We start from the raw sequence: 26,857 nt of genomic DNA on the forward strand, positions 1-26,857 counted from the left end.
TTTTAGTTCCTCTTTGCACCCTCTACCATAAGGGTGGTGTTATCTGCATATCTGAGGTTATTGATATTTCTCCTGGCAATCTTTATTCCAGCTTGTGCTTCATCCAGCTTGACATTTTGCATGATACAAGTTAAGTAAGCTGGGTGACTATATATAGCCTTGTCTATTGTTTCATGTCTGGTTCTAACTGTTGTTTCTTTACCTGAATGCATATTTCTCAGGAGGCAGGTAAGGTGCTCTCATATTCCCAACTCTTGAAGAATTTTCCACAGTTTGTTGTGATCCACACAGTCAAAGGTTTTAGTGTAGTCAATGAAGAATAAGTAGATGTTTTTCTAGATTTCCCTTGCTTTTTTGATGATCCGACGGATGTTGGCAATTTGATCTCTGGTCCCTCTGCCTTTTCTAAATCCAGCTTGAACATCCAGAAGTTCTCGGTTCACATACTATTGAAGCGTAGCTTGGAGAATTTAGAGCATTACTTTGCTAGTATGTGAGATGTGTGCAGTTGTGTGGTAGTTAGAACATTGTTTGGCATTTGCTTTTCTTTGGGATTGGAATAAAAACTGATCTTTTCCAGTCCTGTGGCCACTGCTGAGTTTTCCAAATTTGCTGGCATACTGAGTGCAGCACTTTCATAGCATCATCTTTTAGGATTTGAAACAGCTCAACTGGAATTCCATCACCTCCACTAGCTTTGTTCGTAGTGATGCTTCCCAAGGCCACCTCACTTTGCATTCCAGGATGTCTGGCTCTAGGTGAGTGATCACACCATCATGGTTCTCTGGACCTTTTTTGTATAGCTCTTCTGTGTATTCTTTCCACCTCTTCTTAATATCTTCTGCTTCTGTTAGATCCATACTGTTTTCTGTCCTTTAATGTGTCCATCTTTGCTGAATGTTCCCTTGGTATCTCCAGTTTTCTTGAAGAGATCTCTAGTCTTTCCCATTCTATTGTTTTCCTCTGTTTCTTTGCATTGATCACCTAGGAAGGCTTTTTTTTTTATCTTTCCTTGCTATTCTTTGGAACTTTGCATTCAGATGGATATATCTTTCTTGTATATAACTATATAACTTCTTTATTACCAAATTCTTTGTTTAATTCATATCTCAATTACATAAATTATTTATTTTTTGTTTTTGGTAAATCAGTTTTTGAGGAAGGTCTTATGTGTGCTATCCTGAGTTTTCTCATGTTGAAAATATGAATAGTACCTCCTCTGGATTTAATCTTTTATTATTATTATTATTTTTGGATTTAATCTTTTGATCACAGATTTTTGTTTCTAAATTTTGCGTATGTTGTTCCATTGTCTTTTTAAAATGAGTATGAGTATAGAGCAGTCTGACGCCAGCCTGATTTTCTTTCACTTTTAGGGTGATTTTTTTTTCTGCATGGGTACCCCAGTAATTTTTTTTCTTTAAATTTAAAATCTTAAGCAGAATATATTTCCATGTTTTATTACTGTATGACATTTTCTTATGAGCACTGTGTATTTTTTCTGTTAATGGATTTAGTTTTTTTATTCAGGGGGATTTTAATATACCTTCGAGTGATTTTTCTGTTCTTCAGAGACATTAAGTACCTTTATGCTGCTTTGTTTTAAGTCTGTCTTTCATATGTGTTATCTTCTGATTGCAAAAATCAGTTTGTTTTTTAAAATTTGCATTTATTGTCATTACCTCAAACTTTTCTATTAAAAGTACTTCCTATTATAGAATACTCTTGCATCCAGAAATAAAGGTGAATGTAAATATAAAAACCACATATATGCCCACAATGCAGTGTAACAGCTAGAATAATATAACTGTGTATTAAAATTCCTTTATGCATCTCCCAAATTTCATACCCTCTTTTCACTGCTAAAAGTTACCAGCATGTTAGGGTAGAAGAGTTTTTAAGAATAATATAGTATATCCTAATCAATACAGTTTACTTTTGGATACAGTTGACTTTTCAAGTAAAAGGAAACAGTGTATATTCTTCAGCAACCTATTTCTTTACCTCCATAAAATTCTGCTTATGAAATTAATTTGTTAGCATGAAAACCTCTAGTTCTTTCTTTCTCACTGTTCAGTAGTATTCATAATATGAATATAACAGCATTTATTCATTCACTTCCCTATCAGTTAGTAAATCCTGTTTATTTAGTTTTTAAAATTATAATTACCAATATTATTATAAAGTTTTGGTATAGGTTATATTGTACACATGTTCAAAAAATTCTCTAGAATTTGTATTTATGGGAGTGATATTTCTAAGTTATAGACATCTTCAGCTTTATCAAGTAATGGCAGATGGTTTTCCAAAATGGTTATGTATGATTTGAGTATAACATAGTCTCTTGCTGGATATTAGGTATGTATTCTCTAGAAAGGATAGTTCTATGGGATTTAGTTTTGGAAGAATGGGGTCCAAAGTGACAGGTTAACATAACAACTAGCTGTTGATTACCAAAGAGCAAGTAAGGCAGCAAGACTGACTCAGAATAGAATGCATCTCACATCTGGAATTAGCTACTCTTGTGTCTAGGAGGTATTACTGATTGAGTTTATGTTCTATCTTCAAATATCTCTATCAATGAATTATTTTCAACCTCAGTTCAGTTCAGTCGCTCAGTCGTGTCCAACTCTTGGCAACCCTATGGACTGCAGCACGCCAGGCCACCCTGCCCATTACCAACTCCCAGAGTCCACCCAAACCCATGTCCATTGAGTCGGTGATGCCATCCAACCATCTCATCCTCTGTTGTCCCCTTCTCCTCCTGCCTTCAATCTTTCCCAGCCTCAGGGTCTTTTCCAATGAGTCAGTTCTTCACATCAGGTGGCCAAAGTATTGGAATTTCAGCTTCAGCATCTGTCCTTCCAATGAATATTCAGGACTGATTTCCTTTGGGACTGACTGCTTTCATCTCCTTGCAGTCCAATGGACTCTCAAGAGTCTCCTCCAACACCACAGTTAAAAGCATCAATTCTTTGGCACTTAGCTTTCTTTATAGTCCAACTCTCACATCCATACATAACTACTGGAAAAATGGTAGCTTTGACTAGATAGACCATTGTTGGCTAAGTAATCTGTCTGCTTTTTAGTATACTGTCTAGGTTGGTCATAGCTTTGCTTCCAGGGAACAAGCATCTTTTAATTTCATGGCTGCAGTCACCATCTGCAGTGATTTTGGAGTCCAAAAAAATAAAGTCTCTCACTGTTCCCATTGTTTCCCATCTATTTGTCATGAAGTGTTGGGACTAGATGCCATGATCTTAGTTTTCTGAACGTTGAGTTTCAAGCCAACTTTTTCACTCTCCTCTTTCACGTTCATCAAGAGGCTCTTTGGTTCTTCTTCATTTTCTGCCATAAGGGTGGTGTTATCTGTGTATCTGAGGTTATTGATACTTCTCCCGGCAATCTTGATTCCAGCTTGTGCTTCCTCCAGCCCAGTGTTTCTCATGATGTACCCTGCATATAATTTAAATAAGCAGGTTGACAATATACAGCCTTGATGTGCCCCTTTCCCATTTGGAACCAGTCCATTGTTCCATGTCCATTTTTAACTGTTGCTTCCTGACCTGTATACAGGTTTCTAAGGAAGCAGGTCAGGTGGTTTGGTATTCCCATCTCTTGAAGAATTTTCCACAGTTTATTGTGATCCACACAGTGAAAGGCTTTGGCATAGTCAATAAGGCAGAAGTAGATGTTTTTCTGGAACTCTCCTGTGTTTTCAATTATCCAATGGATGTTGGAAATTTGATCTCTGGTTCCTCTGCCTTTTCTAAATCCAGCTTAAACATCTGGAAGTTCATGTTTCATGTACTGTTGAAGCCTGGCTTGGAGAATTTTGAGCATTGCTTGACTAGCATGTGAGATGAGTGCAATTGTGCGGTAGTTTGAGCATTCTTTGGCATTGCCATTCTTTGGGATTGGAATGAAAACTGACCTTTTCCAGTCTTGTGGCCACTGATGAGTTTTCCAAGTTTGCTGACATATTGAGTGCAGCACTTTCATAGCATCATCATTTAGGATTTGAAATACCTCAACTGGAATTCCATCACCTCCACTAGCTTTGTTCATGGCAATGCTTCCTAAGGCAAACTTGACTTCACATTCCAGGGTGTCTGGCCTAGGAGAGTGATCACACCATCGTAATTATCTGGGTCGTGAATATGTGTTTTGTATAGCTCTTCTGTGTATTCTTTCCACCTCTTCTTAATATCTTCTGCTTCTGTTAGATCCATACTGTTTCTCTCCTTTATTGTGTCCATCTTTGCATGAAATGTTCCCTTGGTATCTCTAATTTTCTTGAAGAGATGTCTAGTTTTCCCATTCTTTTTTTTTCCATTGTTTGTTTGCACTGATCACTGAGGAAGGCTTTCTTATCTCTCCTTGCTATTCTTTGGAACTCTGCATTCAAATGGGTATATCTTTCCTTTTCTCCTTTGCAACCTAGGATTATCAAATAACTAGTTATATTGTTTCTTAAAGATTGATCTGTCGGAGATAAACATTCAAGAAAAAAACCGTCAAGTACTCAAATAAGTTTGGATATCTTTGATTTAGCCAGACCAGTTTTCAGCAGGATTTTTTGAATCTATTAATATGGTAATGAACTCTCTAAATTTGTAAGAGGGAATATGCATTATAACGAAGTTCCAATAATATTTGATCATGAAACTCCTTGTGTTCCTGGATTCCTGGAATAGACTGCAGAAATTTTGCTTTCTTCTAATCATGAAATTATATAACTAGATGGAGTCTTAAAATGACTCAATTTTGAACTCTAATTTTTCAAGAGGGTAACAAATGTAGAGAGTTTAAGTGACTTCCCCAAGGGCACACAGCTCTTTGATGGTAATGGCAGGTCTAGAATCTGTATCTTCATGTTCTTGATCTAGTGTTCTTTGAATCTAGTCAAAAATGGAAGAAGTCACTTGGTGACCTAAATGTGAAGGAAATCCAGAAAGTGCAGATATATATATATGTTACAGCTGATTCACTTTGCTGTACAGTAAAAACTAACACAACATTGTAAAGCAACTATACTCCAATAAATTGTTTTAAAATTAAGGAAAAAATAAGTCACAAGATGCAGTGGCCCAAAGGCAAGCCTGTTTGATCACTTACACATATGTGGTATGTCCTTTTTTACCTGTGAGAATAGTGAGACTCAGATTCTTTCCTGTGAACCTCAAATCACCCTTCTGACAGCTCATAGCATCCTCTCTCTCAAGTCTTCTTAGACGTCTGATCTTCCTGAGGGTTTAAGAGTCTCTGATTATTCTCTGTAAAATCTCCATGTAGAGTGGATGTCACACTCCCTTGACCATCCTATCTTATTAGTCCCTCCAGCAAAATTTACCCAGAAAAGTTTTCCTTCCAACATCCTGGTCCAAATTGATGAAGCAGTTTTGTACATTGAAGTTATGTAGACACCCTCACACCCCATAAGTGGAATTTAGAAAGGGCTTGTAATTTAGAAATGGAATCACCTTTCCATGAGGCAAAGGGACAGTGTGAACCTGAAACCGTTAAAAGTTCTGGACCCTTTAACTTTGAAACAGAGTTGTAAGAAGTATGTCTCCAGATTTAATAGCATTATTATTTGTCAATATACTGTTGTAATAATGAAACATTTGATATAACTTGAATATCCAGTAGCATAGTATTGGTTAGTGAATCAAAGTATATTATGAAGTACTGTATAGTACTTCAATAAAATTATGTTCTAGAGCAGTTCATGGAAAGATGTCAAAAACAGAGCTTCTGGAAAAATGTGCCAGGAAGAGTGTTTTGGTGCCCTTTGCCTTCTTGGGAGATGGTCAGGATCTCATGGGGCATGAACCCACAGGTTAAATGTCTCAAAACGGCAGGCATCCTTCCCTATTCACCCTACTATTCATAAAAATGTTACTTTTAATGTGTATACCATGATGTAGAAATATTCAGAAAACTGGTCTAAAACATATTACATATAAAAAGGTTATGAAATATTACTACAAAAGTACACATTTTTATAAACAGAGATGCTCTCAAAATTATGCTAGGAAATATACTCTGCTTATGTCTGGAAATAGGAAAAGGAGTACGTCAAGGCTGTATATTGTCACCCTACTTATATGCAGAATACATCATGAGAAACGCTGGGCTGGAGGAAGCACAGGCTGAAATCAAGATTGCCGGGAGAAATATCAATAACCTCAGATATGCAGATGACACCACCCTTATGGCAGAAAGTGAAGAAGAACTAAAGGGCCTCTTGATGAAAGTGAAAGAAGAGAGTGAAAAAGTTGGCATAAAGCTCAACATTGAGAAAACTAAGATCATGGCATCTGGTCCCATTACTTCATGGCTAATAGATGGGGAAACAGTGGAAACAGTGGCTGACTTTATTTTTCTGGGCTCCAAAATCACTGCAGATGGTGATTGCAGCCATGAAATTAAAAGATGCTTACTCCTTAGAAGGAAAGTTATGACCAACCTAGACAGCATATTAAAAAGCAGAGATGTTACTTTGTCAACAAAGTTCCGTCTAGTCAAGGCTATGGTTTTTCCAGTGGTCGTGTATGGATGTGAGAGTTGGACTATAAAGAAAGCTGAGCACAGAAGAATTGATGCTTTTGAACTGTGTTGTTGGAGCAGACTCTTGAGAGTCCTTTGGACTGCCAGGAAATCCAGCCAGTCCATCCTAAAGGAGATCAGTCCTGGGTGTTCATTGGAAGGACTGATGTTGACGCTGAAATTCTAATACTTTGGCCACCTGATGCAACGAACTGACTCGTTGGAAAAGACCCTGATGCTGGGAAAGACTGAGGGCAGAAGAAGGGGATGACAGAGGATGAGATGGTTGGATGGCATCACCGACTCAATGGACATGGGTTTGGGTGGACTCCAGGAGTTGGTGATGGACAGGGAGGCCTGGCGTGCTGTGGTTCATGGGGTTGCAAAGAGTTGGACACGACTGACAGACTGAACTGAACTGACTGATGTCTGGGTGATGGGAATACAGTGAGTTTTATTCTCATACTTTTGCTCATCTATATTTCTCTTTTTTAGTGAACGCTTTTCTTTAATAACAATAATATGACAATAGTAATTTAATACTTACATGACCCTTAATATGATTTATCTTGTTTTAGCCTCAAGCAGGCCTGTGAAGTGTAGGCACTGCTATTATTATTTTCATTATGTAGCTGCTATTTTTAAATTTCAGATTTGAAGTTATTAAGAACAGGACAAGTTGATGCAGGCAGAAAGAAGAAGGTGGAAGTGAGACATATTGAAAAGTAGAAATAGGAGAAAATAGTAACTAATTGTCCACGGGAAACAAGTGTGTATGCTTCTAGGATATTGAGGATTGTGGCATTGGTAACCAAAAAGGAATTAAGAAAATACAAGATCATATGAAGATTTTAAAGGAATTTAGATAAATGGCTAGTTTTCAAGAAGGAGTTTTGAGATGGGCTCTTTACTTGTTGAGACTGAGGAGATAACCTAGCAGGTTGGTGGAAATGGCCAGGTAATGGCCAGTGCTCAGGCGAAAGAGAAAACCTGAAGCTGTGCACAGTCATCCACGTGGAGCCATGCTTACAGCCATTCAGGAGAAGGGCTCTCCTGAGAAAAGAATGTACTCAGAAAATCAGGCCACCTAAAGCCTTAGCCTTTAGGCCTTGTGTCCATGAACCCCTAAACTTGACAAGCTGGTGTAGAACAATAATAGAATGGAATTCCACGAGTCCTTGTGCATGGGTAGATGTTGAAAGTGGATGGCATGTTCAAAATAGTTTTCATTGTTTTTCCTTAGAGACTACATCATTTCTTTTAAAGAAAATGTAGGTAGAAAAGACGTTCAACAAGCTTGTGGTGTATGTTACTGAGCAGCATCCTAGAAGATTGAGTTCAGAGTGAAGGATATCCTAATCTTGGGAAGAAGTGATCAGAAGTTGAGAAGATGCAACTGAATCGTGACAGATGCTTGGTATATTGCATTTTGGATGAGGAAAGGGTCAAGTTGCAAAAATACAAAATGGAGGGTCTCTGAATATGTATAAATACAACGAGCAAAGATGTAAGAATCTCAGGAAAGCACAGCTTGAAAAGGAATGTGCTGTATATATTTGTGATGGAGCATATAAGATGTTTATTAGGAAATATTTTTTCAGGCAGTAGAAAGACATAAATGTAATAATATAATCACCTTATTGTATTTGACATTTAGAAGAAATATATTAGAAATACATAACCATATTTCTCTTCAAGGTCCTTCTTTCAAGAGAATTCAAAATTATTAAATACAATACAGAGGACATCAAAGAAAAAAGAATACATAACTGTAAAATGTACTTCTAACACAAAGCTAATGTGCATGGTATTATTTATCTTTGGAATCAAAAGATCAAAGGATGATTTAATAAGGATCAGGATTATTATATTACACAAGATTGTTGTAGAGAACTCTTGGGCATCCTTAATGCCAGTAGAACAATAGGAAATAGACTGAAACCATTAATAATCCCCCCAAAGTACGTGTGCATATACACACACACATGGGCTTCCCTGGTGGCTCAGACGGTAAAGAATCTGCTGCAATGCAGGAGACCTGGGTTCATCTCTGGGTTGGGAAGATCCCCTAGAGAAAGGAATGGCTACCCTTTCCAGTATTCTGGCCTGGAGAATTCCATGGACTGTATAGTCCATGAGGTTGCAAAGAGTCAGACACAACTGAGCGACTTTGACTTTCACACACACATACACAGACCGCACATACAGTATGTATGTGCATATAAGGGTATGTTTGTATAGAGTCTAGAAGGGTATATATAAAGCTATTAATAGTTATTATTTGTATGTGGCATTGATTATAGATGTTTTTATTTGTTCCATATCTGTATCTTCTAATACATTTACAGTAAACATGAAATGTTTGTACAGTAAGAAAATATCTGTATAATATTATAGAAGCAAATAAATCACTTCCCTCTCATCCATATCACCCAGCCAACCCATAATCTATAAAACTTACTTTTCATAAGATTCTGCATAACAGTAGTACTGGTACATTTTATCTGTTTCAGATGCTAGTGGAAAGTAACAGCCTTTCAGACAAGATCATTGTTTTGCCAGGGAAAATTGAAGAAATCTCACTTCCTAAAGCTTTAGATGTGATCATTTCAGAACCAATGGGATACATGCTGTTCAATGAAAGGATGCTGGAAAGTTACCTTCATTCCAAAGAGTGGCTGAAAACAAATGGTGAGCTGACTAGTCCCTGGTTTTGAAAGTAGGCAAACTTTTCTGTAAGATTTGCCATCTTCCTTCCCCTATATTCAATCCTTTACAGAAAGGAGGAAAGAATATTTCTGTTAAACCAGGTATTTGACTAACTCATCTTATTCTCCCATAATAATTGAGCTAGTCCCCAAAAGACCCTGATGGCCGTGGTGTTCAGAATGGTGTAGAAGACCAGTTCTGAGTTATATGTTTTTGTCCTGATGCAATCACTTTCTTTCTTAGCTAACTTGGCCTGACACTTGATCTTTTGACTTTGGCTTCCTCATCTGTATTATTAAAAGTAATCTCTAAAGGCCTTTCAAGTGTTGACCTTCTGTAGTGTGAGAAAGTCTCTGGTGTCCATTCCTTCTTTCTAATGTATTCTCTTCCTGCTGTGTTTGTTTCCCTATGATCGCTACGTGTAATTGAGATAATAAGATAAAGTTCAATATTCTCTTTGTGCTGACCGAATATCTGTGTGTGCTAAGCAGACTTTGTATAAATTATTTTTTGAAAACCTTACAAAGTTTGAGTAATGAAAGCCTTCAGTTTATTTGAAGGTTTACTGCAGAGATTCTTGGTGATTTTATACTCCTTTCCCAGGAGATGTTTGGTGATGTCTGAAGACATTTTGAGTTGTCATAACTGGCAAAGGGGGTGCTACCAGCATCTATGGGGGTAGGCCAGGGACTTGCTAAATATCTTTTGATGTGCAGGATAGCACCCCCACACATCAAAGAGTTATTCAGCCCAAAATGTCAATAGTGCCAAGATCGAGACCTGGCTTGGTGGGAGACATATTACAATCCCCACTTGTAAAGGAAAACTGAAGCACCATGAGGGAAAGCAGCTTGGCAAGGACAGACCTCTAAGTCACAGGGCGGGGATTTGACGCTAGATCTGTCTGACCCTGAAACCCACACTCACAGCTCCTTGCACACACACTAACTTTCCACTCTTCACCAGAGAGGGGACGTATTCCAATAACACATGTTTTTTCAAATGAGAGTTAGAAACATAACTGACCAGTTTAGCAGTTGTATCTCTAGTGAGAATGGCAGCTCCTTCCTTACCTGTTTTACTTACTTGAAATTACCGTCGTTGTGGCTCGCTGCTAATACCCAATGAAGACAAGATAACGAATAAAATACAGCTACTAACCAGATTACCTGGTATATATGCATATAAGTAAAGATTGATGTTCATCTATAATTTCCTACATGTTTCAAAAATTAGGCATTTACCAATAGGCATTTTTTTAAAAAACTCATGCAAAAATAAATAAGCTTAGGTAAAGTATACCTAGTGTTAAAACCTGCATTAGCATTTCCATTATAAAACAGCCAAGGATGATCTTGGAAGCCTTGTGGTCATGTGATAAAATTGAACCATGGGAGATGAAAGCAAAGGAACAAAGCTGCTTGGATTTCCTCCTCAGTGCCTCCAGAAAGAATTTTTATACTTTTTCTGGATTTTTCTCAAATGGTTAGGTGTCTTCATATGATGAGATTTTAAACAAAGTTAATTAATATGTATCTGATAAGCTGCCCCCTAAACTGAATATTTGGACTTAATATCTGGGCATCTGTTTTCCCCAGATATTAGAAACATATATGAAATTTTATATTGGGTGATGTATCTTTAACTAGAGAAGTAGAAATGAATACTGATTTTATCAGCCTTCTACCCTTTGCATTCCTGGGGGAAAGGATGATTGATTTTTTTCCAAATTATTTTTATTTTCCATAAAAATAAGACATAGTTTACAATATCACATAATAATAAAAAGACAGTGAAAAATAGTAACCCTCTGCCATGCCTCGTCCAAGACTGCTCCCCGAAGGCTTTTTCTTTTTCAGCTCTCTTTTCTTTTGCTTCTATTATTTAACTACATATTTCTATGTAAAATTATCATGTTGCTCTTCTTGTCACCCTCTGGTTGAGAAGTTAGCTCTCCTATATAGCAACTCCTTCTCTTGTTGAGGCACCCCAACCCATCCTCTTGATGTATTTATACAGGTCCTCAGTCCCTTATCCAGACCCTTGATGGGGCCAGGTACGTTTCAGAATTCAGAATCTGGAGACTTTGGAAAGACTGTAGAGTCACACAACATGTGTTATACTTCACTCCTCCAGTGGGATCTGAGGCAACACTCCATAATGAAACATGTAATATTCTGCAACAAAACACGAATATGGATACCAAGTCCATATTGGTATGGATTGTTGTTATTGTTCAGTCGCTAAGTTGTGTCCAAAACATTGCAGCCTCATAAACTACAGCACACCAGGCTTCCCTGTCCTTCATTATCTCCTAGAGTTTGCTCAGACTCATGTCCATTGAGTCAGTGATGCCATCTAACCATCTCATTCTCTGTCGCCCCCTTTTCCTCTTGTTTTCAGTCTTTCCCAGCATCAGGGTCTTTTCCGATGAGTTGGCTCTTCACATCAGGTGGTCAAAGTATTGGAGCTTCAGCATCAGTCCTTCCAATGAATATTCAGGGTTGATTTCCTTTAGGATTGACTGGTTTTATCTCCTTACTGTCCATGGGACTCTCGAGTCTTTTCTAGAACCACAGTTTGAAAGCATCAATTCTTTGGTGCTTAGCCTTCTTTATGGTCCAACTCTCATATCTGTACATGACTACTGGAAAACCATAGCTTTAAGTTTACGGACCTTTATCGGCAAAGTGATGTCTCTGCTTTATAATGTGCTGTTTAGATTTGTCATAGCTTTTCTTCTAAGGAGCAAGCGTCTTTTAATTTCATGGCTTCAGTCACCATCCGTAGTGATTTTTGAGCCCAAGAAAATAAAATCTGTCACTGTTTCCATTGTTGTCCCCATCTATTTGCCATGAAGTGATGGGACTGGATGCCATGATCTTAGTTTCTTCTGTGTTGAGTTTTAAGCCAGCTTTTTCACTCCACTCTTTCACCTTCATCAAGAGGCTCCTTAGTTCCTCTTTGCTTTCTGCCATTAAAGTGGTATCAACTGTATATCTGAGGCTGTTGATATTTCTCCTGACAGTCTTGATTCCAGCTTGTGATTCATCCTGCCTGACGTGTCCCATGAAGTACTCTGCTTAAAAGTGAAATAAACACGGTGACAATATACAGCCTTGACGTACTTCTTTCCCAATTTTGAACCAGTCCATTGTTGCATGTCCCATTCTTGCTGTTGCTTCTTGTCCTGCATACAGGCTTCTCAGGAGGGATAAGTAAAGACTATAAATTCAAGTCAATTCAGGTCAGGTCTTGCCATCATATAATGTTGCAAACCTAACAAAAATCTGTTGCTTTGCAGAGCTTTTTGGATTTTAGAACTTTTTTTAAACTATAAGGCAGTATAGACTTAGATTATTACTTGGTTTAAATCAATAATCAATGTTTACATCATTATGACAATGTAAATACTGTTCAGTGCTGAGTCAGGTGATATAGTAGTTGCATCTTCTCTGTATGTATGTTCAGTTGTGTCCAACTCTCTGTGACCCCATGAACTGTAGCCCACCAGGTTACATATGACTATGTATCTTTTTCATGAAATCTTTTGTTCTTCCTAGAGTTAATTGCCTTGTTTTTTCATTAGTTTTCTGTATACTCATGACTGATTTTTCCATGCTTTAACAGGTCTGACAGATTGCCTATCAGTATTTATTTTGTGGAATTCTCCTGTAATTCTCTGTCCTCCTCTACCACACGAACTGGTGGCTCTCTAGTCCTATTGCATGGCTGTTCTACTTTGACTTTTGGTCATCATTTTTTGTCTTCTCTTTTTTGATTTACACCATTCCTTTCAGCAAAGAATACTTTCCAATAGCTTCTGGAGAAAGGATGCTTGAGAGTTACTTTGTTGAGTCCTTGCATTATCATTTTGTTAGATAGAGAATTTTAACTTGAAAACAACTTTTACTCAGTATTTTTAAGGCATCTTTTTTTAGTATCTGGTTTCCTATGTTACTATTGAGAAGTCCAATGCCATTCTGACTTCTGAACTTTTAGAATGGGATACTTTTTTCATCTTGATGCTTTTAGTATTGTTTCTTTATCTCTAGTTTTCTTAAGATGAAACATTTTAAATTGCCATGCTGTACGTGTAGTTGTTATTTGTTTAGTTGTTAAGCCCTGTCCAACTCTTTTGTGACCCCATGGACTGTAACCTGCCAGGCTCCCCTGTCCATGGGATTTCCCAGGCAAACATACTGGAGTGGGTTGCCATTTCCTTCTCTAGGATATGTAATGAGTATGTTAAATCAGAAGACTCATTTTCTTCTTCTCTTGGAATTTTTCTTGTATTTTACCTTTGATGATTTCCTCTCCTCCATTTTATCTGATATCTTTGAAATTCCTTTTAGACTTGGGCTCAGAGCTCTGAAACTTCACAAGTTTACACAGATAATGATACATTTGACTTTTCCAAAGTTGTTTAATACCCTTGAAATTTGAAAAACTACCAGCAGTCATTACTGTTTTGACAACAGTGCTTGAGATATTTAGATGGAGAAATGTGAATGATGTTACACCCATGGTTTTTCTCTGATCACCTCTGAAAATACTATGAATGAAATGATTTTTTCAATTTTAAGAGACATCACAGAGAACATAGCTAAAGTATGAGACCATTGACTATAAGAGGGACTTCTCCCCGAGTTTTTTTCCTTCTACTTAATAGCTCTGTGATTATGGCTGAATCATTTAAATTTCCCTGTTTCTTAGTTTTCTCATTTATAAAATGAGTATAATAATAGTACCTGCTTTATATTATTGTAAGAATTAAATGAATTAATACATGGAAAGCCTATGGAAAGGTTCAAGGCAGGGTTGACATAACCAAGAAATCTTAGATCCTGTTATTAGAATGATGATGATAATTACAGGATTTATAGTTTTTTAGATCATGAGAGTAATAATGCTGATCACCACGTCTGCCTGCCCAGAAAGGCCCAACTTCAGGCATGCCAGCCTAGGTGTTTGTTTTCTGCTAAAGTAAATGCCTTTTCCCCTTTTCACTGCAAATGTCAGGAACAAAATGCAAGTGTGGCTTCCTGGCATGGAGGATGGTGAGCCAGCACATAAGGATAGATTCATGTCAATGTATGGCAAAAACTACTACAATATTGTAAAGTAATTAGCCCCCAACTAAAATAAATAAATTTATTAAAAAAAAAAAAAAGGATAGATTCTAATAGCACTTAAAAAGATAGTAAGGTTTTACATCAACAAAGTTTGAGAATGAAAATACTAACAGTAATGTGATAGGAGGATTGAATGTAGATTATTTTTCTCTGATCACCTCTGAAAATACTATGAATGAAATGATTTGTTTATGGCAAAGTTGTTTGTACAGAAAATAAAAAAATAAATGGAGAGCCTGAACTCTGAGGCAGCGCAGAGCATTTCAGCTCTCAGTGGCTCGGAGACTGGTGCATGGTACAAGACGCAAGGCTGCGGCTGAGCCTCTGTATAGAAGGCACGAGAGGTTGGCAGCTTCGACTGAAGCACATCTAGTGGTGACAGCAGAAGTATTGAGCAACAGCGGCAAGCAGAGCTACAGCAGGTGGGAATACCATTCTGCTTCCAAAGTGAAGGTGCCCATGGATCTGCGAAATCTGCAAGGCATAGCCCTGCAAGGTCTCACTCCAGGGAAGATGCCAGGCATTTCAGATCAAAGTCCAGGTCCAGATCTGAATCTAAGTATAGGTCCAGATCTGAATCTAAGTATAGATCCAGAAGAAGTTCTTGAAGGCGTTATATACAAGGTCACGATCTCAGTCCCGCTCCCGTAGTATGTTCCATAGCAGATCTTACAGTAGAGATTATGGAAGATGGCATTGCCACAGTCATTCTCCCATGTGAACTCACAGGCATCGTGTTGGGGATCGGGCAAATCTTGACCCAACTGTTGTTTTGGAGTATTTGGGTTGAGCTTGTACAGTACAGAAAGAGATCTAAGAGAAGTGTTCTCTAAATATGGCCCAGTTGCTGATGTGTGTCTATTGTGTATGACCAGCAATCTAGACATTCAATAGGATTTTCCTTTGTATACTTGGAAAATGTCAATGATGCCAAGGAAGAAAAAGAGCGTGCCAGTGGAACTGAGCTTGATGGACATAGGATTAGGGTTGATCACTCTATAACAAAAAGAGCACATACTCCAACCAGGACTTTACATGGGGAGACCTACCTATGGCAGCTCACACCGTTGAGATTACTTATGACAAGGATATGATTGAGGCTATGATGATTGGGACTATTAAAGCATACCACATAAAGAAAGAGGAGGATGGAGAGCTGCTCAAGACAGGGATCAGATATAGAGAAGATGGTCACCTCTTCCCTCTTATAGTCATGGATGATACAGATCATGTTCCAGATCTTAATCATACTCACCTTGTCACTGCCAAAGCATGAAGATGAAGATTTCCTGAAATATGTCCTAGAGTTGGGATATTGTTTGTGGACAGTATTTTTTATTATCTCCTGTTTAAAAAGTGAACAGTGCCTAGCGAAGTTAGGTGACTTACACCTTTTATGATAACTACTTTTGGTGGAGTTGAAATGCTGTTTTCGTTCTGCATTTGTGTAGTTCAGTGCTTTGCTCAAGGTTAAGTGTTTTCAGAAAAGTATGTTTTGCATGTATTATTTTACAGTCTAAAATTTTGACTGCTGAGAAGTTTCTGTTGTATAGAACTTCATGTAAATGGTTTTCTTCTTAAATCCAGGGTATTCTGAAGATCAAAGCCTGTGTGTAAAATGCTGCCAGTGGCAAAAAGTAACAGTACAGTTTGATTTTTACACTTCTTACTAACATATCAATGCTTAGCAGAACTGTTCAGATTAGATTGTCAGTAGTAAATTCTAGACAGAAATGCCCGTTTTCCTCCAGTCCATGAAACATACCATACTTTGTATACCTGCAATTAAGTGATAAAAATTATGCTTTATAACTCTATACTGCTAGTGTTAAAACTAAAGATCTTTCAATACAGCAAATGCTTAATGCTTATATAAATGTGAATTTGTCAGCCTTTGTGTAATCTGTATTATATACGGCAGGGAATGAGTTATACAATGTGTGCCTTCAAAAGGCTATTTCTTAAAGTTGTTACAAGGGGATAATGGTCTTTCAACTAGTTATCAGCAAGTGATGAATACATTCTACCACAAATGTGCTCTTGATCTTCTAGCTTTAAGACTATGTGGAAGAACTGGGTGCTTCAGAGTTTGAGAAAAAAGAAGGGAGCACTATACCTGTGTTGTGGATGATCTGAAGACTTTGACTGTTCATTTTTTAAATATTATATTCAGGTCTCCTTTGCTTACCAAAGGAGGCCCAGTTTCCCTCAAATGTTTTGAGAACTGTGTTTAAATAAGCACAAATGAAAAGAGTAAAAGTAAATAAATAAATGAAGGAAATGCCCAGATTTCTAAGCATCGAGCATAGGAAAAGGAAAAAGCCAATAGCTGAGAAGGCCAGTAAGCCAACTTAAAGGCCTCACCTAAGACTCTAAGCTTTCATTACAGCATAGCTTTGTGACTTGCTGTGATAGCCTCTTATATCGCCTCCAATCTGCTGCCTAGTTTTCTTATCACTGCTTTGAGGCAGCTTTACCATTAGCCTGTTGTGTGATAACTGAGATGGAATGAAAGAAAGGAACTGGTTGAGTGGCAAGTGAGCATCTTCAATCAGAAGGCAGTAGGAGTCAACTTTGAGCCTGTTGTCTTTTACTTAATAGGAATGATGGTCCCAACATTCAGCAACGTCCACTTGGCCCCCTTTTCTGATGAGCAGCTGTACATGGAACACTGCTCCAGAGCCAACTTTTGGTAATGTTCTTTTCTCTCTTCTCTTCCTTTTCAGAGTAAACCAGTGTTCTAAACTGTTGACACGGTGGGTCATAAACTGGGGGCAGGGGCTGACCTGGGCATTGTAGGAAGTTTAGCAGCTTTCTTGGCATGTATTACTGGATGCCAAAAGCACCTTCCCACTAGTTGTGGCAACCAAAAATGTCTCCAGATGTTGCCAAACATCCCCTTGGAAGGCAAAATCACCCCTTGTTGAGAATTACTGAAATAGAAGTGAAAGTGTTAGTTGCTTAGTTGTGTGTGACTCTTTGAGACCCCATGGACTATAGCCCACCAGGCTTCTCTATCCTTGGAATTCTCCAGGCAAGAATGCTGGAGTAGGTAGCCATTCCCTTTTCCAGGGAATCTTGCTAACCCAGGCATTGAACCTGGGTCACCCTCATTGTAGGCAGATTTTTTACCATCTGAGCCACCAGAGAAGCCCCCGAAATAGACAAAATACCATTCAAAATACTGCCCTAATGCTAAAGTTAATAGCACCCTCCCCTGCCTACCATTTCCTCTTTCCACTTCCTCCATCCATTCCTTTGGCCCAAAACTATGGTTTCTGCAAGAACATGCCTTTGTCAGAGAACAGATCACTCTATATACCTTGATGTAAAGGAGTTGATCAAAAAAATTTGGAGCTTTCCTACTAATTAGCTGGTGACTTTGGGGCAGTTCATATCACCCTCCAGACTTGATTTCTTCATTTGTAAAATGAAAGCTAACATAAAACCCCTGACAGTTTGACCATTTTAAGTCACCATTCCTTCTGCCTTTCTTTTTTACTTATTTATTTTTGGCTGCACTGGGTTTTTGTTGCTGTGCGCACACTTTCTCTTATTGCAGCGCATGGTCTCTAGAGCGGGCTCAGGAGTTCTGACGCAAGGGTTTAGTTGCTCTGTGGCATGTAGGGTTTTCCTGGACCAGGGATCAAACCCATGTCCCCTGCATCGGCAGGCATATTCCCAACCACTGGACCACAGGGAAGTCGTCCTTCTGCCTTTCTTTCTTGAGATTGGTTTTTAGAAAAGAGGAGAATGATGGTGTTGGACCCATGGGAGGAAGAAACAGAACAGACACCATCTGACTGCAAATGTTAGGTGCGTAGGAAGAAGCACAGGTGTGTGCCAACACGTGGATTAGGATGCATGCTAAAATAGAACCTTTGAGTTCTGGCTGAAGTATGCAGAGCTGTCCAGCAGAGATATCCAGAGTTGATTTCCAGGACTTTCTCTTGGTAATGCCATCTTCTGGTGCAGGAGAAGCAAATAGGAGATGCTTTGGTTTCCTGGGTTTTGTGAGGAGTTCTGTGAGGAGTGAGATCAGAGAGTTACGATTTTTCTTTCTCCCCAGTTTTTTCTTGCAAAATTGGCTTTCTTACTACAGAGTCTGCTTAATCTGTAATTTTGAAACTACAAGCCAGACTTTCCAATGGAGATGAATGGCCTCTTAGTGTATGAATATGTGTGTGGTGAGGGGGTAGCAATTATGTCATGTAGGTCATGTAGACCCTAAATGTTTCTATTTTAAATGCAGAGGTTGGAGAGATAGGAGTTTCAGGTGACAGAGTATGGCAGACTTATAGGGGAGGTTAATTGTCCAGGCATTTCTTATGTGACCTCCCAACCATCTGCTGCCATCTTACTTATTAATACCTGGACAGTATTAACAGTCATGGTGAACTGGCTTGTCTCCCCATCAAACCTGCAAACATGCTCTTCATTCCATCAGGAAAAAAAAATTTTTTTTTATACCTCACTTCCCCCGTCAGCCACCACTTATCTTACTGCAGTGAAGTTCCTCAGAAGAGCTGTCTGTATTTCGTGGTCTCTAGTCACATCCCTCGGCCCCCACTTTGATTTCTCTCCAAACGTTCTACCTAAACCATTTTTTCCAAGGTGGCCAGTGTCCTGACCTCCACATTGTTAAATCCAGTGATCAGTTATCACTTCTCAACTTTTGTAACTACCAGCATTTGAGCAGCATTTGAAACACATATTTGCCCCACATTCTTTTTTTAATTTATTTTTAATTGGAGGATAATTGCTTTACAATGTTGTGTTGATCTCTGCTGTACAATACCATGAATCAGCCCTAAGTATACATATATCCCTCCCTCTAGAGCCTCCCTCCCACCACTGCCTCCCAGCCCTCTAGGTCATCAGCAGAGCACCCTTGCCCCACATTCTTTTGATTTTTTCTTCTGCTTCTGTGGTCTCTATCTCAACGAGTCTTTCTCTGGTCATTACTTGTCTCCTCAACCTCTTAATGTTGGAATTGCCCCAGCATGCAGTCTTTAGACATCCCCTCTGTCTACAGAATTCCCTTGATGATTCCTACAGTTCAAATACCATCTTTATGCTCATGGTTTCCCAGTGTATCTCCCCAACTCAGACTTGTCTTGTGAATCTGTACTTTTCCACAGCAAGTGCCTCTTGGATATCTCACCATGTCCAAAGTGTAACTCCTGACCTTACCCGCTCGCGCCCACACCTGCTGTACCCACAGTCTTCCCATCTCAATTGCTGACAACTTTATCTTCCTAATAATTCAGGTCCAAAATCTTGAAGGCCTTATTTCTTTGTCCTCTATGCCGAAACCATCGGTAAATTGTGTTGGTTTTACTTTTAAAAATATTTGACCTTTGAAGAAGTCATGTTTGAACTGCGCATGCCCGCTTATATGTGGATTTTTTTTCAATAAATGTGTTCTGTAGTTCTACATATGAATCCGCAGCTATGAAACCACGGATACAGAGGGCTGACTGTAAATTTAACCAGGGATTCTCAGCTGTGCCAAGAGTGGGTATGCCAACAACCCCCCCGTGCCATGTTGTCCAAGGGAGAATCTGACCAGTCCCCCTATGTGCACTGATTCCTCTTGATCCAAAGTGCCATCTCTCATCTCAGTTATTGCAACAGCTCTTAACCTGTCTATCCCAACATCCTCACAGTCTTCCAGTAAGTCCTACCTAATCTGCTTCCTCATTCCCGACTGTTGTGTTCACTGCACTCCAGCCACCCAGGCTTCCCTTTTATCCTCAGGCATACCCAGCTCCCTCCCTTCTTACAGCCTTGCATGTGCTGACCGTCCTCTGGGATACTTTTCCCTCCAAAGTCACATGGCTAATTCCTTCACCACATGTCTTTGTTAAACACCACCTTCTCAATAGGACCCGGCCTGACCACCGTATTTGAAGTGGCAGCCATGCCACTCCCAACCACACCTTCCCTGCTCTGTGTTTTCCCCCACAGTGCTTACCACTTCCTAAAAGATATATCGTTCCTTTATTTATTGTTGCTTATTGTCTGTATCCCTCTGCATAGAACATAAGCACTGCAAGGTCTGGAATTCTATCACATCGTAGGCCCCCAGAAAATATTTCTGAATAAGTAGAAACTCCTATAATCTCAAGCATGAATGGAAATAATTACCACTAAGATTTTAGTTGATATCTTTCTCATTTTTCTTTTTCTTTATAAAATTAGAATACTACCATAAATACATTTTATAGCACTTTTAAAAACTTTATCAATGCCTTATTGACATATTCTCATGTCTTTTAGATATTCTATTGCTACAGGTTATTTCTTTTGTGGCTGTCTCATAATTTATTGACTTACGCTCCAATGTTGGATATTGAATTATTTAATTACTCCTTTAACCCTGTGGGCTTCCTAGTGGCTCAGTCTTGGTAAAGAATCCACTTGCAATGCAGGACACCTGGGTTTGATCCCTGGGTCAGGAAGCTCGCCTGGAAAAGGAAATGGCTACCCATTCCAGTATTTTTGCCTGGGAAATCCCGTGGACAGAGGAGCCTTGCAGGCTACAGTCCATGGCATTCGCAAAAGAGATGAACATTACTTAGCGACTAAACCACTACCACCACCATTTTAATTCTATTCCTTCTATTAGGAAACACCACTAAGGTATTGTTCCTATATTCCACAAGAATATAGAATTTTATAGACTTCTATACCCTAAATTCTGTTGGAAGCAACACTGAAGTGAATATCCTATTATAGAAATCTTGTGCATTCTGATTATTACCTTACAATAAATAGCTAGAAGAAGAATCACTGGACCAAAAGATGTGAAGAACGAACTTTAAAAAAATTATTCTTGTATGTTGCCAAATTGCCCTGTAGAGAAGTTTCACCAATTAACACTTCCACCAGTGGTATATGAGAATGTCTGCTGAGTCTTGCCCATACGGGCTATGTTTTGTTAAATGCCAATTTGATTTGCAAAAAAAATGGTGGCCAATTTATTTTTAATCTGTATTTCTTTGATAGCTAGTACATTTGAATGGTTTTATTTTCAGTCAACAGAGTTTTTTAATATATAGTTATCAAAATTCATAGTCTTCACTCTGCGTCTACTTCCTCTCCCTGTATAAGGAAGTTTCTGCTTTAGATTGCTAGTGTGCGGGTCCTTCCTTGCATGGATCCAAGGATCAGGTAGTGAAAGCTTGCATGATTTTCAGTTTCCATTAGAAGAGGCAAAGAAGTGAAAATGCTGGTTGAGAGAAGGAGGTGAGTGTAAGCAGTGAGTCTGTATGTTCTACGGGAGTGAGCTGAGAGATTGAGGAATAATTAACAGACTAAGTAGATAAGATCACCAGTTACAACCCATTATCAATCCTCACCTGACTTAATATCAACAACACTCGACACCTTTGATTCTTCACTTCTGGAGCCTAAGCCTGATTTCCCACCTCCTTTATTGGCACCAAGTCTCCTTTGCTGACTGTTCCTCCTGACTCAAATCTTCCTTGTTAGATTGATTCCAGGTTAGTTCTTAAATGTCTTCTGTTTTCTGTCTGTGCTCACTTTCTTACTGATCTCATTTAGGCTCCTGGCAGTAAATATTGTTTTTATGTTGACAAGTCTCATAATTAGAACTCCAGGCCAGACTTCTCCCCAGAACCATAGACTTTGGATGTCCAGCAATCTTGATTCCAGCTTGTCATTCTTGCAGCCCAGCATTTCACATGATATACATGTGAAATGTATATACAGCCTGTTGTACTTCTTTCCCAATTTTGAACCATCTGGTTGTTCCATGTCTGGTTCTAACTGTTGCTTCTTGTCCTGCATACAGGTTTCTCAGGTAAGGTGGTCTGGTAGTCCCAGCTGTTTAAGAGTTTTCCACAATTTGTTGTGATACACACAGTCATAGGCTTTTGCATAGTCAGTGAGGCAGAAGTAGATACTTTTCTGGAATTCCCTTGCTTTCTCTACCATCCAGCAAATGTTGCCGATTTGATGTCTGGTTCCTCTGCCTTTTCTAAACCCAGCTTGTAAATTCTCTGTTCACGTACTGCTGAAGCCTAGCTTGAAGGATTTTGAGCATAGGCTTACTAACATGAGAAATGAGTGCAACTATAGGATAATTTGAACATTCTTCAGCATTGCCCTTCTTTGGGATTGAAATGAAAATTGACCTAGCTCATCATAATTGTTCAGTACATTTTGGCTGACTAGAAGACAAATGCATTATTTATAAGAATTGCTTATATATTAAGGATGTTAAGACTCTTGTATTTTCTTCAGACTTTTCACTTCACTTTGTAATATTCTTTGTGGTGGTTTTTATCACAAAAGAAGTTAGAAACTTGTATGTATGTAAATCTCCCAATATTTTCTTTTACAATTTATTTCTTTTATTTGGTAAAAGGCTTCCCCACCCTAACTGGTATTCACTTCCTTCTTTTATATTTTACTTTTTTCACTTAACCTTCTTTCAAATATGCATTTAACTCTAAATTCATTTTAATTTAAATATGCAGTATGCATATAACTTTACTGTTTTTAAATAACGAGTCATGGGTTTTCTGTTAATAGACAAGATTACTACATTCTGCTGTTAGTAGCAGTCACCTACAAAGTTAATAATTTTCTTTTCTCACTTGACTAAGATTTTTTTGCCCTTATTAATTAAGACTGAAAAATATCTCTTCAGAGTAAGGCTCAGTCATGAACAATCATTATTCTCAGCTGTAAAACTTCTTTATGTGATAGGTACTATTGACATTACTGAAAATAATTGGTTCAGTGGATGCAAACCAAGATCTTTAAATACAAATTTTAATGGATTCTTGTAAATAAATATGTGAGAAAAATATATACATAGGAACAATTAAGAGGAGTAACCATATATTTTCGAGAAGTTTGAGATGGTGCTCGTTTACCTTGTTATATTTATTGCAGTTATAGAATATACAGGTGTAGGCAAGTGTGTCTGTGCATGCTTAGTCCCTCAGTCATGTCTGAATCTTTGTGACCCTGTGGACTGCAGCCCGCCAGCCTCCTCTGTCCATGGACACAGGCAAGTAGGCAGTAGCTAACCACTATTAATAGATAAATCAGACTCTGGAGCTAGATTCAACTGCATTTGATTCTTGGTTCTGTCCATTACTAACTGTAAACACAGCCAAATTAATCTAACTTCTCTTAGATACAGTTTATTTATAAAAAAACTTTATATTTATGTGTTTATTTATTTGGCTGTGTCGAGTCTTAGTTGCAGCATGTGGGATCTAGTTCTCTGACCAGGGATTGAACCTGGCCCCCCTGCATTGGGAACACAGTCTTCGCCACTGGACCACCAGGCAAGTTCCCTTATTTATAAATTAAAGATATCAGTGTTATCTACTTGGGGAACGGGGAGTTTCAATTTAAGGATGGGTCCTCTCCTTATACTACTGTCATAGCCCTTTCTTTACAGGCTAGTTTAAGGATTTTACCAGGTGCTGAATATTTCTCTCCCAGTTGTACATTCAGGGACTGAGGAAATAACCACAGGGTAGGGATGAACTCATTGGACACCATGTGTAGTAGACTTGATCAGACCTTCCTCTGCTACCTTCATAAGCTGTTACTAACCAGAGATACTCTAAAATTTCTCATATCAACGTGACTTCTTACCTCACATTCTTCAAAAAATCTATATATTTTCCTTTCTCCAACATAGTTGCTTTTCCACAGAGAAGATTTGGAAGTTGTTCCTTATATGTTCCTGTGATGGCGCTGCAGATTCCTCCCTCAGGGGACTGAGTTTCCACTTCAGTCATGGGCCAGTGGTCACTGGATCCAGAAACCAGATCTGGAAACTGGATGAGGGACCAAATCTCCATTGAGACAATTGACATCATCCTGCTCATAAGATAACAAATTTTATGTTGTTGTTGTTGTTATAGAGTTTGAGTCCTATCCTAGTGATTCTGCATCTATTTCACCTCTCTCATAACACTAGGATCTGTTAGCAACCAGCACAGATGCCTCTGGGTCAGGGTTCCCTGACTGTCACTCTAGTCTTGCTGTCCAACACAGTAATTATGTCATTCTTGCCCATGATGGTTCATTACTGCTTTCTTGCTTCTTAATTCTGAAATTCTGTCCAGGTGGTGCTCATTCAGACCACGGTTTAATGGCCACATGCCGTGTCACTGTCCTTTATGTACTGAGAATGCCCACCTTAAATGTCTCAAAAATGCCTCTGCTCTCTCCTTGTTTGTTCCCTGTTATCTTTATGAAACGAGAGTTTCCTGGACTTTGCCTGAGAAAGGTTAGTTGGAACATTCTTAGGCCTTCCACAGCAATCCATCTAGCTTTTCCACCTCTCTGAGCCTTTAGACTCCTTCTTCAATACTATGCTACAATGAATACAACATTATAAAGCAATTTTCCTCCAATTAAAAAATAAATTCAAAAAATTACTACACTACAGAGATTCTGAAATCTCCATCTCATTAACTACAGGCCATCATGATGAAAGTTCTTCACAGTGACATCCCAGTAGACTGTTAATGATGGTATCTGCTAGAATGTTGAATCCTGGGAGTGCCTTGTCAATAAGACCTACAAGACCTTCTAGAACTAACACCCAAAAAAGATGTCTTTTTATCATAGGAGACTGTAATGCAGAAGTAGGAAATCAAGAAGTAACAGTCAAGCCTGTTACTGGAGTAACAGGCAAATTTGGCCTTGGAGTACAAAATGAAGCAGGGAAAAGGCTAACAGAGTTTTGCCAAGAAAACAAACTGGTCATAGCAAATACCCTCTTCTGACAGCACAAGAGAAGACTCTACACATGGACATCACCAGATGGTCAATACTGAAATCAGATTGATTATATTCTTTGCAGCCAAAGATGGAGAAGCTCTATACAGTCAGCAAAAACAAGACTGGGAGCTGACTGTGGTTCAGATCATGAACTCCTTATTGCAAAATTTAGACTTAAATTGAAGAAAGTAGGGAAAACCACTAGACCATCCAGGTATGACCTAAATCAAATCCCTTACGATTATACAGTGGAAGTGACAAATAGATTCAAGGGATTAGATCTGATAAAGTGCCTTAAGAACTATGGACAGAAGTTCTTGACATTGTACAGAAGGCAGGGATCAAGATCATCCCCAAGAAAAAGAAATGCAGAAAAGGCAAAATGGTTGTCTGAGGAGGCCTTACTAATAGCTGAGAAAAGAAGAGAAGCGAAAGGCAAAGGAGAAAAGGAAAGATATACCCATTTGAATGCAGAGTTCCAAAGAATAACAAGGAGAGATAAGAAAGCCTCCCTCAGTGATCAATGCAAAGAAATAGAGGAAAACAATAGAATGGGAAAGACTAGAGATCTCTTCAAGAAAATTAGAAATACCAAGGGAGCATTTCATGCAAAGATGTGAAAGGTTGTTGCTGAACCACGAAAGATGCCGGGATTCTTGGCCTCCAGAGGAGAGGAATTCAATCCGGGGCCAGTGAGGAGGCTTGATTGCTCAGAGCTTTTGTGTAATAAAGTTTTATTAAAGTATGAAAGAGATAGAGAAAATTCTGACATAGACATCAGAAGGGGGCAGAAAGAGTGCCCCCCCCCCCAGTCTTTAGCTGGATGTTACATAGCTACTAGCAGTCTGCTAATGAAAGAAAGGAAATGTCTCAAAACTCAGAGAATGGCACCAGGCCCCTTACCCACAAGATGCATTTTGAGATAACCCTGGCACCAGGTGAGTCATCCCAGGCCATAAAACGACTGACAGGAATCTTGAAGAAAGATTCCATACAAATTCCATACAAATATAGAGTTTCATTAACATAGACTAGGAGAACAATGTATGAGTATAACATACTGGTTTGTCAAGTTGGTTCTGAGCCTGAGCCTTTAGGGTAAATACATAGCACATTAACATAGATTAAGACAAACATTTCCATAAGAAAAATGCATTGGTTAGCTCAAGGTTTGAGAAATGTTAAGTTCAGGTGGAACCAGGTGTCATTATGGCAACACAGAATTTTAAGATAAACCTCTTTTTAAATTTGTATAGAGAAGGGGGAAAATGTAACACTAGTTTGTTTCCTCCTGCCACTTAAGAGAGAGATAAAAAATGTCTGACACTTGCAGCTTATTTCCTCCGTTTGGAGACCCCTGGCCTTCCTGCCTGTTACCCTCTCAGATGGACACAATAAAGGACGGTATGTACTTAACAGAAGCAGAAGATATTAAGAAGAGGTGGCAAGAATACACAGAACTATGCAACAAAGATCTTCATGACCCAGATAACCACAATGGTGTGATCCCTAGAGCCAGACATCCTGGAATGTGAAGTCAAGTGGGCCTTAGGAAGCATCACTATGAGCAAAGATAGTGGAGGTGATGGAATTCCAGCTTAGCTGTTTCAAATCCTAAAAGATGATGCTATGAAAGTGTTGCACTCAATATCCCAGCAAATTTGGAAAAGTCAGCAGTG

At 38.7% G+C, this 26,857-nt stretch overlaps 2 pseudogenes across 1 annotated transcript in view; both read left to right on the top strand.

Moving 5' to 3' along the window:
- LOC145516332 (histone-arginine methyltransferase CARM1-like) overlaps window positions 1-26,857 on the top strand; it is a 244,702-nt pseudogene that overhangs the window by 171,401 nt on the left and 46,444 nt on the right. Inside the window, exons 6-7 of the transcript XR_014061308.1 lie at window positions 9,066-9,243; window positions 16,998-17,088. The product of XR_014061308.1 is annotated as a histone-arginine methyltransferase CARM1-like (transcript). The remainder of the gene's footprint in view (window positions 1-9,065; window positions 9,244-16,997; window positions 17,089-26,857) is intronic.
- Window positions 14,624-15,467, top strand: LOC145539607 (transformer-2 protein homolog beta pseudogene; annotated as a pseudogene).

The sequence above is a fragment of the Giraffa tippelskirchi genome, chromosome 1, assembly GCF_054371585.1.
Source record: "Giraffa tippelskirchi isolate mGirTip1 chromosome 1, T2T-mGirTip1v1.2.pri, whole genome shotgun sequence".
NCBI classification, from domain to species: Eukaryota; Metazoa; Chordata; class Mammalia; order Artiodactyla; family Giraffidae; genus Giraffa; species Giraffa tippelskirchi.